The following is a 14,294-nucleotide window of genomic DNA, read 5'->3' as shown; positions in this document are numbered from 1 at the left end:
TACTCATCAATCACTCCGTAAGTATTAAAATTGTAGCTTTCCTTCTGTCTTACCCACCACATTGTGAAAATCCTCTTTACTCTTGAATCCAATGCCCTACAACAGTGCTCAGCACATAGGACATGACCAATAGGTATTTGTGGAACTGAACTGGATCTAGCCATGGGCCTGTTTGTGTATCTAAGTTAATTCCAAAGCGGTCGCCAAGTTTCCGCCAGTCCAGGAAGAATGTTTCTTCGTGTAAGACTTCCTGAAGAAGTATTGATTGTCCTATTATGACGGCAGATCCTGGCTGGTGTCCACTGGCAGGTTTCAAGCTCCTCGCCCTGATCTCAGGGGTGGGGTGGGGGAGATACGACATCCGACTCATGGAAGTTGTAACATGCAACTGGCAACGGGCTGTATTCAAGGAAGTGACTTCTTTGTACACGTGACCAGCTCCATTCTGTGTTTTTGGTTTTCTGCTTTTCAGAGTAAAAATAATGATTACTCCTTCCTACCTCACAGGAGGGGCTAGACATTGCCCTGCCCAGTCAGACGAAAGGATTTTTATTTTTTTAAAATATTTTATTTATTTATTCATGAGAGGCACACAGAGAGAGGCAGAGACACAGGCGGAGGGAGAAGCAGGCCCCATGCAGGGAGCCCGACATGGGACTCGACCCCCGGTCTCCAGGATCACACCCTGGACTGAAGGTGGCGCTAAACCACTGAGCCACCCAGGGATCCCACAAAAGGATTTTTAAATTGATTACAGTTCATTCTCTCTGAGAGGGTTCTTTTACTTACCTGAAGGTGCCAATTAGCAATACGGTAAATCTACAAAATATAAGTAGAAACAACAGATGATTTTAAGAACAGCGATTTCATGACAATATAAAAGGGTAGTTAAGAGGAAAGAGAAGAATGCTAGCAAAGGTGAAAATACAAGTAGTTAATAGAATTCCAATATATAATATATAACTCCTATTATATATACGCTGTTCATTCAGCGTAGCAGATATCTTTATTTATTATATTTTATTTTATTTTATTTATTTTATTTTATTATATTATATTTTATTTTTTTAGCATAGCAGATATCTTAAGGACATTTCTGGTTATCTTATAGAGCTAGATAGAATAAAAGGATGCATTTTTATTCATTTATTAGAAAACTGAAAAATCAGAAAACTTATTTGCTTAAATGGACATAGATCTCATCTATCAAAAATAGCATGTGAAATAAGAATTCATGACACAACCTGTAATATTTTATCCATATATGATACCCAAGGCTCAAGGGCTCCAGATCTTTTAAAATACTGTATTGTTTCAAAAAATAAATCATTCTTTCTGTGTGCTTTTGGATAGGCAGTATTGACTTCATTTAAAAATGGAGAAAATTAAGCATGACAAACAGTAACTTTCTGACATAGAAACACTGGTAAGACAGTAGAGGAATTACCCTATATCCCCCTTCCACGAGTTTTATCTCTGGAATTGATTTCTTTCATGTATTTGTTTTTCCATATGTTTATTTTTGAATTATACTCAGAACAAAGAACAGAGCCAGGAAGTATTCCATTTCCGGAGGACCATTATCCTTTTCACATAAAACAATACCTGAATCATTTCCGGTGGATGGCGGTCTATCCAACAGAAAACAAACCAAAACACAAAACCTAGGAAAAATATCCTACACACCCCCATATGCAATATAGCTTTACAGATAGTTGTAGTACGATAAGCAGTGTTCAGTGTAATAATGGTGCGGTGGTGCTGAAAACAAAACAACAGGCCCAAATGGTAGTCCCTTGTGCTAAACCCCACGTCACCAAGTCAAGACTTAACTTAATTACCGTGTGGGCTTTCCCAGAAATGAAGCCATAGGTGGTCAATCAGGAATCCCAAAATAAGCATCAGTTAGGTAACCTGCCTGACAGACGCTTACCATGCCCTAAAGGAAAGTGGCCTGGTGTTAACCCGTCCCCGTGCGTGTCTAGGAAAACCCCCTTGTTCCATCCCCTTCTCCCTATAAAAGTCTTTCATTCCCCAGAGCTCCTTCCTATCAGCTGGTTGGAGGCCGCCTGATGCATGAATGTTTGAGTAAAGCCAATAGGATCTTCAAAATGTACTGGGTTGAATTTTGTTGTTAACAGGTGTTTGTTGGTTGTCTTTATCCCTCTAAGGAAGAGACATACTTTGTTCCACACCTTAGCACTAGTGCGGCCTTCTCTCACCAAAGGTCCATTTCTAACTCGTTAAACTCAGTTATTCGATACCTATAATGTATTCAAATTTATGGCCAAGTCTACCTCAAAGTCGAACTTTCCTTTTTTTTTTTTATAAATTTATTTTTTATTGGTGTTCAATTTGCCAACATACAGAATAACACCCAGTGCTCATCCCGTCAAGTGCCCCCCTCTGTGCCCGTCACCCAGTCACCCCCACCCCCCACCCTCCTCCCCTTCCATCACCCCTAGTTCGTTTCCCAGAGTTAGGAGTCTCTCATGTTATTTCCCACTCATTTTCTCTCCTTTCCCCTTTATTCCCTTTCACTATTTTTTATATTCCCCAAATGAATGAGACCATATAATGTTTGTCCTTCTCCGATTGAAAGTCGAACTTTCCAAGTAGTTAAGATTGTATTGTGTCAGGAAGTAATTCCTCTCTGCTCATCTCCTTGCCCCTGGATTTAATGAAGGTGGAATCACCACGGAGCAGCGGCAGGTGCCTGTTAGCTTCCTTGAGGATTTACTCCGTTGCCTTTTCCTAGCATAGCATCTGTGAACAAAATCAGTCACGCATTCCAGGCAGGTTTCTTTCTTCTCTTCTTGAAAATTCATTATGCATCTTAATATATTACAAAAGCATTGTTGTTGCTGTTTGCTAGCCTCTTATTGGTTTCTGGTTCCAAGGCATTAAGAGTTGGATAATGTGTTCACTCGCTTACGTTTGCCTAAGTGCTTGTCCAGAGCACTTTTAGCACTGGTGTAAGCTGATCTAAAGATTTTAAGCTATTATATATGCAGCATCTGTGAAATTTGAATTAATTTATACAGAAAAGCTTTTTACAGTCCTCTCAGTTGTAAATGTTGAATGCTTACATTCTTTATTTTTTTAATTCATTTTTCTTGAATGCTTACATTCTTTAAATGGAGAAAAAATCTATGCTAGAAAGGATATTAGTGGAGAGATAATGTAAAGGCAGGAAAAACAAATACGTGTTTGTTCATCTTAAACACACATAATTTAAAAGTAATCCTTACTATCGTAAGGATAGTAATAGAACTAGATCATTCCATAACTTTCTAGGTCTCTAATATTCTAAGAACTAATAATGTCAAAAACTGCCTAAAAATATAATTTTTTTCTCCTGTTTATTTGTATTGTAAGAATTTTTTTTAAAGATTTTATTTATTTATTCATGAAAGACACACAGAGAGAGGCAGAGACACAGGCAGAGGGAGAAGCAGGCTCCCTGCAGGGAGCCTGACGTAAGACTCGATCCCGGGACCCCGGGGTCATGATCTGAGCCGAAGGCAGATGCTCAACCCCTGAGCCACACAGGTGTCCCGTATAGTAGGAATTTTTAAATCATATTTCAACTACTAGTTTTTTCTCAGGTATTTATATTTTATCTCTTACTCCAGCCACTCCCTCAAGCAGTAATTTTGGAAAGCATATTTACTAAAAAGATGTACTAAAGAGAGAAATATTTCAAATAAAATTTTCATACACAGTCTTCTTAGGTATTCAGACAATTTTTAAAAAGATGAGTGATAAATGTTGTGCTGGCAAAATCACTTAACCTATCATTTGTCATCACATTACACAGCTTTAAACTAATCCCACAAAAGTTATTTTTTAAGGGAGAGTGTAGGGAATTAATCTACAGTATCTCTTTTTTGTTGTTCATGTTTTGAGCAAATTCGAGTTAGACAAAAAGCAAAGCTGTCAGAGATGAAGATAGAAGCCGTTCATTTTCTTTGAATTTTTAGATACTTTTTGACCTCCAGAGGAGCCGTAAAGGTATATAGGGAGCATTCCTGGATGTCCTTCTTTTAGCTCCCCCTAATGTCAAGATCCCGCACAAATATTGATTCAGTGCTTTCAACTAAACTACAGATTTTATTTAGATTTACCAGATCTCTACTTCAGATGTTCTCTTCCTGTTCCAGGATCTACATTGCATTTAGTCACCATGTCTCCTTTGTTTCACCCCTTCGGTCACAGTTCATCAGGACTTCTTGTAATGCGTGACCTTGGCAATTTTGGGAAAGTACTCGTCTGGGATTTTGTGATCGTCCCTGAATTTGGATCTGCCTTATAGCTTTTTTTTTTTTTTTTGCCTTATAGCTTTTAACTATTAGACAGAATTGATGGATTTTGGGACTCCCAGAGAGGTCAGGTGTTCACCATATTGCATTATAACAGAGAATACACGATACCAACACATTTTATAACTGCTGACCATTGGAGTCACCAATAATGCTGATTTTTTCTACTTGTATTCCTTCTAGAATTAATTGGAATTCTAAAGGGTAAGTTGTCTCTTCTGTCTCATTTATTTATGCAATCAATTATTTTTATGACAAATTCTTATTTTATTCCTTAATGATCCTATACTATCATTATTTATGGTGTGGCTCTGATTGCTCCAACTGTGGCCACCGGGGGCTCTTTCAAGTTGGCCCATTGTGCGCCTTTGGAATGTCTCATTTGTGTGTTGTTTTGATTTTTGCTCTTCTGTTTGTTTGCTTAGTCCGTCTTTACTTTCTGGCACCTCAAGACGATTCAAATTCATCTTCTGTTTTTCTCCACCCCGCCCTGGAATGAACCATTTAGCCAACTAATCTTGTTCCTTATGTTGGAAAAATGGAGTTTAGAAATCAGTATGTGGGGGGCAGGTGTGTTCATTGCTTCTCATGTGTGACTGCTTCTAGGTGTTCTCAGGGCACAGAGCTGGGAAATAGGTGCACGCACACCTTCCCATGTAACACCCACCTGTGTGTGCCTGTTACGCATACGTTAACACGTGTAGATACAGCAGAAGTCTACACTGATAACATCTGATTCCAGGCTACCACAGTGTTTACTTATTCTGTCCTTCCTTCCTTTATTGTGACTCTTTTCTCAGGAAGACACCTAGCTCTCACCCTCCACAAAATAACCTTGTTTAACTAGAGTGTAGCTGTGTAATTTCAAGATTACTGATTTGTACTTGTATGAGAAACGATTCATGAACTAGAGTCCCAGTGTCCCCTGCTTTTTGAATGTCCACCTAATGCCACTTTGCTTTTTTTTTTTTTTTGTACTGTTTTCCGCAACCAGAAAAGAGGATTTTTGCTTTTTACCAAAAGAAAGGCAGACGCTGAAATAGCTTTCAATGTTTGTGTTGCAACGAGTCCTTATAACGGCAGGCAGCCTACAGGCCAAGCGATGAGAGGGAACGGGCCGAGCTCCTTGGCCAGGAGCTGCAGTATCTCAGCATCCAGCTCCTGTAGCTTTGAACTGCATTGGTGAGCACTTGAGTTTTACCCCAATTTATCTCGTGTGTCTGTTAGCGAGATGTGTCCTCAGGTATGTGTGCATTATGCATTTCTATTGTATATAGACCCAGGGTCAGTGGCATGCATGTATCTGACACCAGGGCAAATCAATGCACATTCCCCCACACAACAAAATAAATTTTAGGAATAATCAGGTAAAAATCAGTAACAGTCATTTTCTTAATTTGCTCTTTAGCTTTATTTTTTTATTTTTATTTTTTATTAAATTTATTTTTTATTGGTGTTCAATTTGCCAATATATAGAATAACACCCAGTGCTCATCCCATCAAGTGCCCCCCTCAGTGCTCTTTAGCTTTAAAACTAGTAATCAATATACAAAAAAAATACGTTTCAGATTTATTTATTTATTTATTTATTTATTTATTTATTTATTTATTGCTTTTATTCATTTATTCATGAGAGACAGAGAGAGAGAGAGGCAGAGACACAGTCAGAGGGAGAAGCAGGCTCCATGCAGGGAGACCGACATGGGACTCAATCCCAGGACTCCAGGATCACGCCCTGGGTCGAAGGCAGACGCTAAACCACTGAAATTTCTGGGGCATAATTGTAATGAAAATCACACCGTCTTTTCATCTTTTTTGTTTTTGTTTCTGTCGTAAAATTCTCTATAGACAAAGCATACTCTGATTTCCCTCACCCAGGGCAGAAGGCTCCCACCTCCCGTTGATGGTATGGCGTTGCCTAATGTGGAATGGATGGCCGGGCGGCGTGTGCATGGTCAGCTTCCCTCCCATGGCTGTCAGTACAGTGATTCATATTTCTACTACTAGGGTGAGAGACTTCCAGCTGGTCCTTATTCTATTACCAAATTTGACCTGTTAGGTTTTCTATGTTAACCATTCTATGCGTACATGGTTTCTCAATGTGTTTTGTTTTTTTTTTTTTTTTAAGATTTTATTTGTTTATCCATGAGAGACCCAGAGAGAGGAGCAGAGACACAGGCAGAGGGAGAAGCAGGCTCCCTGTGGGGAGCCTGATGCGGGACTCGATCCCAGGACTCCAGGATCATGCCCTGGGCAGAAGGCAGACGCCCAACCGCTGAGCCACCCAGGCGTCCCTCTCAATGCGAATTTAATTTGCATTTTTCAAATGACTAGGGAGGATAGGTATTACACATACTTTTGGATACCTTCTTTTTGCACCCCTAATTGGGTTACCTTACATATTTTCTTTTAACGATTTTTGAGAGTTATTTAAATATTCTGCAAACAAGTACTTTGCCGATTATAAATATTGTAAATACCTTCTCCCATTCTGGGTTATTCTTTTAATGCTTTTAATGATGTCATTTGTTGAATAGAAGTTCATTTTTTAAATAGTTTCCATTTATTAACATTTTGTTCTATGGTCAGTGCTTTTATGTTCTCCTTAGGACAGAAGTTCTTCATGTCAATGAAGACAAATTTATCAATGTTTTCTTTGAAAGTTAGGGCCCTGTTTGAGAAATCTTTAGCTACCGCTAAAGATGATCTTTATTATTATATAGGTGCTTTAATTTCATTTCTTAAAGGTTTATTTATTTACTTTAGAGAGAAAGAGTATGAGCTGGGGGAGGGGCAGAGGGAGAGAGAGAGAGAGAGACTCTCAAGCAGACTCCCTCGTGCCCAGAGCCCATTGCTGGGCTCAATCTCATGATCCTGAAATCATGACCTGAGCCAAAATCAAGAGTCCCACGCTTACCCAACTGAGCCACCCAAGAGCCCCGAGTTGCTTTAATTCTTTACCTATCACATTAACATTTAAAAATCTTCCTGGAATTGATATTTTTTTGTTTGTTTTCTTAATGTGAGGTAGGGCAGGGTATCCTTGGAATGGATACCCATTTCCCTAGGGCCATTTAATGGATGCACCGTCTCTCCCTACTGCTCTGCACCCACCACATTGGCTGCCACTCACGTAACTGAATAGATGGAGTGTAGTTTCTGGACTTTCAGCTCTATCTGACTGTTCATCTAAACTTGCACTGATAATGAATTACCTTCCTTGTACAGTAAATCTTTGTATTTCACTGTGTGTGTACTGCAGATTTTTTCAATTTATGAAAGTGTGCCTTGATTTTTTAGTACTCTTTGCATTTCCATGTAACGTTCAGAATCAACTTGCCAATTTTTATCAAAATACCTGCTGTGATTTTGTTTGGGATTGCTTTGAATCTCTAGCATTGAGGTCCAGTGCGTTTTTTGTTATAGTGATTCTACTGCATTTGATAAGCAACTGAAAATTATGTGTTTTGAAAAGCTATATTTTCGAATTTTTCATCTACTAGTATATGGAAATGTAATTGCTTTCTCTTCACTTACGTTGAATGACTAGCTAAATTCATTTCTTAATTCTAGTATTTTATTTCTAATTAAAAAATCCATATGAAAATCATATAATCATTTTCTTTCTTTCTTTCTTTCTTTCTTTCTTTCTTTCTTTCTTTCTTTCTTTCTTTCTTTCTTCTTTCTTTCAAGATTTTTATTTATTCATGAGAAACACACAGAACGAGAGGCAGAGACACAGGCAGAGGGAGAAGCAGGCTCCCTGTGAGGACCTGGATGCAGGATTCGATTCCAGGACCCCGAAGTCACACCCTGAGCTGAAGGCAGATGCTCAACCCCTGAGCCACCCAGGCATCCCTCATTTCATTTTTCAGATTTCACATATATTTTGAAATTTTTCAAAAAATATTTTATTTGTTAGAGAAAGAGAGAGAGAATGAGCAGCGAGAGGAAGAGGCAGAGGGAGAAGCAGGCTCCCCACTGAGCACAGAGCCTTGACACGAGGCTCCATCCCAGGATCCCGGGGTCACGATCTGAGCCAAAGGCAGATGCTTAACTGACTGAGTCACCCAGGTGCCCCCCTTTACTTTCCTTACTGTGCTGTTAAAACGTCCAATTCAATTCCGAAGAATATCTTTTCCAGGTGTGTGATACAAATATTTCACCATTCAGTATAAGTTTTCAAGATAGCTCTCTATCAGGTAAAAGAAGTTCCTTTCCACTTCTGATTTATTGAAGTTTATACTTTTTTGGCATCTATTGAGAAACCACATGATGTTACCATTTTATTCTTTAGGTGTGGTTAATTATATGGACTGAAACGTGAATATCATACCAATCTTGCATTCCTGGAAAAAACTCAGCCTCTTTATGATATATTTGTTTTCAAATATCCTAATTGATCCAGCTGTTGTTATTCTGTGCAAATATTTATATTTATGATGATAGGATCATTGGCCAGAGATTGTCTATTCTTGTAAAAATTTTGTCAGGTATCCTGATCAAGATTATACTGGTCTCATAAAACATGTTTGAAAGTGTTCTTTTTTTTATCCTTCAGAAGAGTTTTTGTAAGATTAGCGTTTTTTCCTTTCATTTTAAAACAGGTTTATTGAGTATAAATTTTATACAATCTATAGCACTTAAAGTGCACAATTTGATGAGTTTTTATCCATCATCTATCCATCTATCATCAGCCTATCTGTTATCTCTAGTTATCTCTATTTACATATCTATATCATGAAGCCATTGGCACAATTAAGGTAATTTACCACCCCCCAATATTTTTGGGTGCTCTTTCATAATCCATTTCTCCATCCCCAAGATTCATCTCTAGGCACACACTGACTTAATTATATCACTATAGGTTAGTTTGTATTTTCTAGAATTTATATAAATATAGTTATACACCAAGTGGTCTAATTTGGTTGCTTCTTAGACTCAGCATAATTACTTTGAGATCTATATCTTTGTCAACACTTGATATAGTAAGTCTCTGCAACTTTGGCCATTCTAGTGGATATATATTGGTATCTCTTTATGGTTTTCATTTGCATTTCTTTAAAAAATAATTTGAGTTTTATTATTTTAACATTTTGATTAATTTAAAAAATTGACATACAATAAAAAAAATTGACTCACAACAAAAATCCATTTTAATTTTATACAGATTATGGATTTTGACAAATTCATGGAGTACTCTATATACTTCCCAAATCAAGATACGGTGTAGTTCAATCACCTCCAAAAATCTTAACATTCTATCCCTTTGCAGTCAAACCCTCTTCTCACGTACAATTCTTGGCAACCACTGACGTTTTATCGGTTGCTACAGTATTTGTACTCCAAAATACCATGTAAGTGAAAGCATAGAGAATTGTGATCTTTTGAGTCTGATACTTTTTTTTTTCTTTTACTTAGCAAAATGAATGTGAGAGTCATCAATATTGTTGTGTAAAGAAATAGTCCTGCTTCTGTGCTGCTGAAGAGTGTCACGGTGTATGGACATGCTGCAGTAACTTTGCCCATTCAGTGGTTGAAGGGTAGTTGACTTGTTTTCCAGGTCTTGGCAATTACAAAGTTTCCATAAACATTTGTGTACGGGTTTCTAGATGAATATGCATTTTCATTTCTCTTGGGTGAATACCTGAGAATAAGGTGACTGGGTTATGTTAACTGTCCAGGAAGCTGTCAAACTGTTTTCCAGGGGGGCATCACCATGCATGCCCACCAGCGGCAAGGAATGAGAATTCCAGTTGCTCCCCATACTCAAGTGGTGTTTCGTTATGGTTTTGATTTGCATTTCCACAGTGGTTAAACCCATTGGACAGCCTCTCGTGTATTTATTTGCCGGCCATATATTTCCCTTGGCACCGTGTCTGTTCAGATCTTTGGCTCATGATGTTTGAAACTGAGTACCTTGTTTTCCTGTTGTTGAGTATTAAGGGTTACGTACAGTGTTAGTTGCAAATCCTTTGTTAGACCTATCAGTCGCACATGTTTTCCTCTAGTCTGAAGCTGGGCTTTCCTTCTCTTAACAATGTTAAATGCAGAACAAAAGTTTCTAACTTCAATAAAGTTAAGTTAATTAGCTCTTTTAGTTTTATGATTTGTGCTTTTGCTATTATATCTAAGAACCGTCTGCCTAACCCAAACTCAAAGATATTTTCCCCTATGGTTTTGTCTAGAGGTTTAATAGTTTCACATTTACATTTTGATTGGTTGTTGTACAAGGTCTGAGGTATTCATGAAGCCTTACGTTTTGCATGTGAACATCCAATTGTTCCAGTGCCATTTGTTGAAAAAGCTACCCTTGTATCAATTCACTGGCCTTTGTGCCTTTGTAAATGGTATTGTTTTTACACTTAAATTGATTATTGGTAGAAATATAGAAATGCCATTAACTTTTGTATAGTGAACTTGTATATTAAGATTTGTATATATAAATTGAACCTTTATTTTTATTTATTTGTTTGTTATTTGTTACCTCTTTGCAATTGCTTTGTAATTACTTCATGTTACTTTTAAATTCCTTCTTTCTTATCGTCTGTTTTTTTTTATTTTTTTTTATTTATTTATGATAGTCACACAGAGAGAGAGAGAGAGAGGCAGAGACACAGGCAGAGGGAGAAGCAGGCTCCATGCACCGGGAGCCCGACGTGGGACTCGATCCCGGGTCTCCAGGATCGCGCCCTGGGCCAAAGGCAGGCGCCAAACCGCTGTGCCACCCAGGGATCCCATTATCGTCTGGTTTTGATGTCAGGGTAAAACTGGACTCATGGAAGGAGTTGGCCATGTCATATCTGTAGGCAGGCAAATACCAGAAAAAAGAAGCAAGGTATTGGCTAAACTCTGCATTTCCAATTGTATCCGCATTCACCAAATAAGAAGTTGCTTACAATTTGTGTCATGTAAATTATTACCAACCACAAATATTATCCTAGAGGATGCTCCTAGCCTCAAAACATGAAACAGAGGTGAAGAGATGTTTAGACCTCTATATTTATTTCTCTTGAAAAAAAGAAAATTGGTGCAATTTCATACTTTTCTTTAGGAGTAAGTCAGGGGCTTCTGAAATAAAACCGTATTCTAGAGGCAATTCACGTTTCGGAGAATCTTGCATTCAGTTGAATTCGCCCCTCGTTCATGGAGGGGCAAGGGGCGCCCAGGGAGCTTATCTTCGGCTTACGTATGGCCACATGCAAAATAACAACGAACTGATTCACTCAGGGTTAAAGCAAGTCCAAATGCCATTGAACCTCTTGCCTCTCACTGTAGAAATATAGTTGTTTCCTTAGTTCCATTTATTTCAGTGAAATGACGTTTCATTTTTATCTTACTAGCGACTTTAGAGTCTAACTCCAAATAAAATGCAATTTTACAGTAAAGTGATTCTTACCAAAAGCAGGCTGCTTCTGCAGGGGTGCGGCCTCCTGACGGCGAAGCCCACGAGGCCTGCTCCCAGGCCTGGTCTCATTGCTCTCACCGCCCGACCCCCGCTGGGGATACGGGGTCCACTTTCCCACGTCCCTTCCAGGAGGCATGGCCCCTTGCCAAGGCCATATAATGAGTGAACTCTTAGTCACGGGCCAAGGTCCCCCCGGATGCCAGGGCGTCGGGCCTCTGTCACCGGCTCACGTGCCCTGGGCCCCCACCCCGGCCCAGGGCCTGCCAGTTTCAGTCCCTATTGGTGGGTCCTTCTGCCTCCCTGCAGGTTCCTTTCAGCTGCCTCAGTTTCCCTGTTGATCCCTCATCATCCAGCCTCGGCCCGGCACCTAGAGTGCTCCTTTAAACAGATAAACTAGGTCACTTTGTTTCCTCTGCTTGGAACCTTCTAATTGCTCCTAATCACGCATGAAACTCAGCTTGAAGTCCCTTCCCCTCCTGGGCTGAGTCTTTTGCCAAGTCCAGTCCCATCTCCCCGCCTCCCCCCCACCCCCCCGCCGTGGCCCCAGTGGCCCCGCACACCCTGCCTCCGCGCGGACCTCCCCCCTCTGCCAGATGACCCTCCTCTTTATGGCTTCATCTAAGCGACCCCTTCTCAGAGGTCACCCCGAAGCCAGGGTGTCTGTCACCTGCGCCGCGAGGCTCGGCCAAGACTCCCAGAGTATGTGCTTCGTGTTACACATGATGAATAAGAATCACTTTCTTGTTTCTTCAGTTGGTTTCCCTTTTGTCTGCTTGGCCCCCGCTGGACGGTGAAGCCTGCGAACGGCAGCGGAGGCCCCTGGCCCGCGGCTGACACCGGGCCCAGCCTCCCGGCCCACGCACCTGCTAGACGCTCGAGAACATGCACGTGCAGGGCACTGAGTCATTCAAGGCACAGCAAGGAAAATGAGACGAGTGGGGACTGATGGCCATTTAGATTGACAAGATTAGGAAGTTTGCTTCGGAATAAGAAGCATAAGGGCTTCACTTGGAGCCACGGGGGTGGGTGGTGGGAAGGAGGGAACTGGCTCGGGGAAGAGCTGAGTGTGCGTGTGCGAGTGCGGGGACGGGGATGGGGACAGGGATGGGGCATATGCTGGGGAGACAGGCTCCTGTGTGGCTCCGGAGGGATGACAGCGGGGAGGGGGCTGCAGGCCCTGGTAGAGGAGGTGAGGCCGCGCAGTGGACCCCAACGAGGGCCAGCCTCCTTCAGCGTGGCCACAGCCGCTCCCACGGGCCACAGAGGACGTGCGCGACAGCAGCAGCTGGGCCGTGACACCGGGGAGAAACGCTGCCAGGTGAGGCACACGAAACTGTACAGGCCTAGGGACACCTGGAAGGCTTCCCTGCTGCTTTTACGGGTGTTATTCATTTATTTATGGGACCCAGAGAGGCAGAGACATGGGCCAAGGGAGAAGCAGGCTCCCTGCGGGGGGCCCGACGTGGGACCCTATCCCGGGACTCCGGGGTCACCCCCTGGGCCGAAGGCAGGTGTTAAACCGCTGAGCCCCCGGGGCCCCCGGAATGTTTCTATGCTGAGTGAGAGGACGAGTTAGAGCTGACTGCACCTGGTAAAGCCGGGTGACGGGGGTGCAGATGCTGCGAGGGGCCAGGCGAGCGGGGAGGCCTGCGCGTGCATTAGGGGCGAGCCGCGGGGGTGCGGACCCCGGAGACAGGCACTCCCCACTGCACCTACGGGGCCTGCCGTGTGCTCCCCACTGCACCTGCACGGCCTGCCGTGTGCTCACACTGCACCTGCACGGCCCTGCTGTGTGCTCCCCGCTGCACCTTCACGGCCTGCTGTGCTCCTGCTGCACCTGTGTGGCCTGCCATGTGCTCCCACTGCACCTGCACGGCCCTGCTGTGTGTTCCCTGCTGTACCTGTGGCGGCCTGCTGTGTGCTCCCACTGCACCTGAACGGCCTGCTGTGTACTCCCCACTGCACCTGTGCGGCCTGCTGTGTGCTCCCCACTGCACCTGTGTGGCCTGCCGTGTGCTCCCACTGCACCTTCATGGCCTGCTGTGCTCCTGTTGCACCTGTGCGGCCTGCTGTGTGCTCCCGGCTGCATGCATTCGTCCCCCTGCTTCCACCCTCTGGGACACGCACTCCGAGCCCCCGTTCCGCTGTCACTCCAACAGCACAGCACTTCAGGACCCTCCCTAGAGTTTAGGCCATGGGCGCTTGGCCATGGTTCCCCACGCACTGCCCCACCCCAAGGCCACCTGCACACCATCTTGCTTGGAGGCACCATGCATGTGGGTGCAAACGTACTAATGACAGTGACATGACAAGACAGGAATGTTTCTTGCTGCAGGATCAGCAACGCTCTGGAAATGCTCCAGCTGACAAAACATCATTCTCCCTTTACACGCAAGCGGGGACCTCATTTGGTTAATTTTTTGGCAACAAGACATAATGGAAGCCTTGGAGTTGCCTTCCAGCACCAGCTACTACAATGAGGTGTGAATGATCAGATCCAACAGCCTGTAAGGAGAAGTTCGTTCATGTGCTCAAGTGACTCCACCATCATCTGGGCAACAAAG

The sequence above is a fragment of the Canis lupus genome, chromosome 20, assembly GCF_048164855.1.
Source record: "Canis lupus baileyi chromosome 20, mCanLup2.hap1, whole genome shotgun sequence".
Taxonomy (NCBI): Eukaryota; Metazoa; Chordata; class Mammalia; order Carnivora; family Canidae; genus Canis; species Canis lupus.
This window is presented reverse-complemented; position numbering follows the sequence as displayed.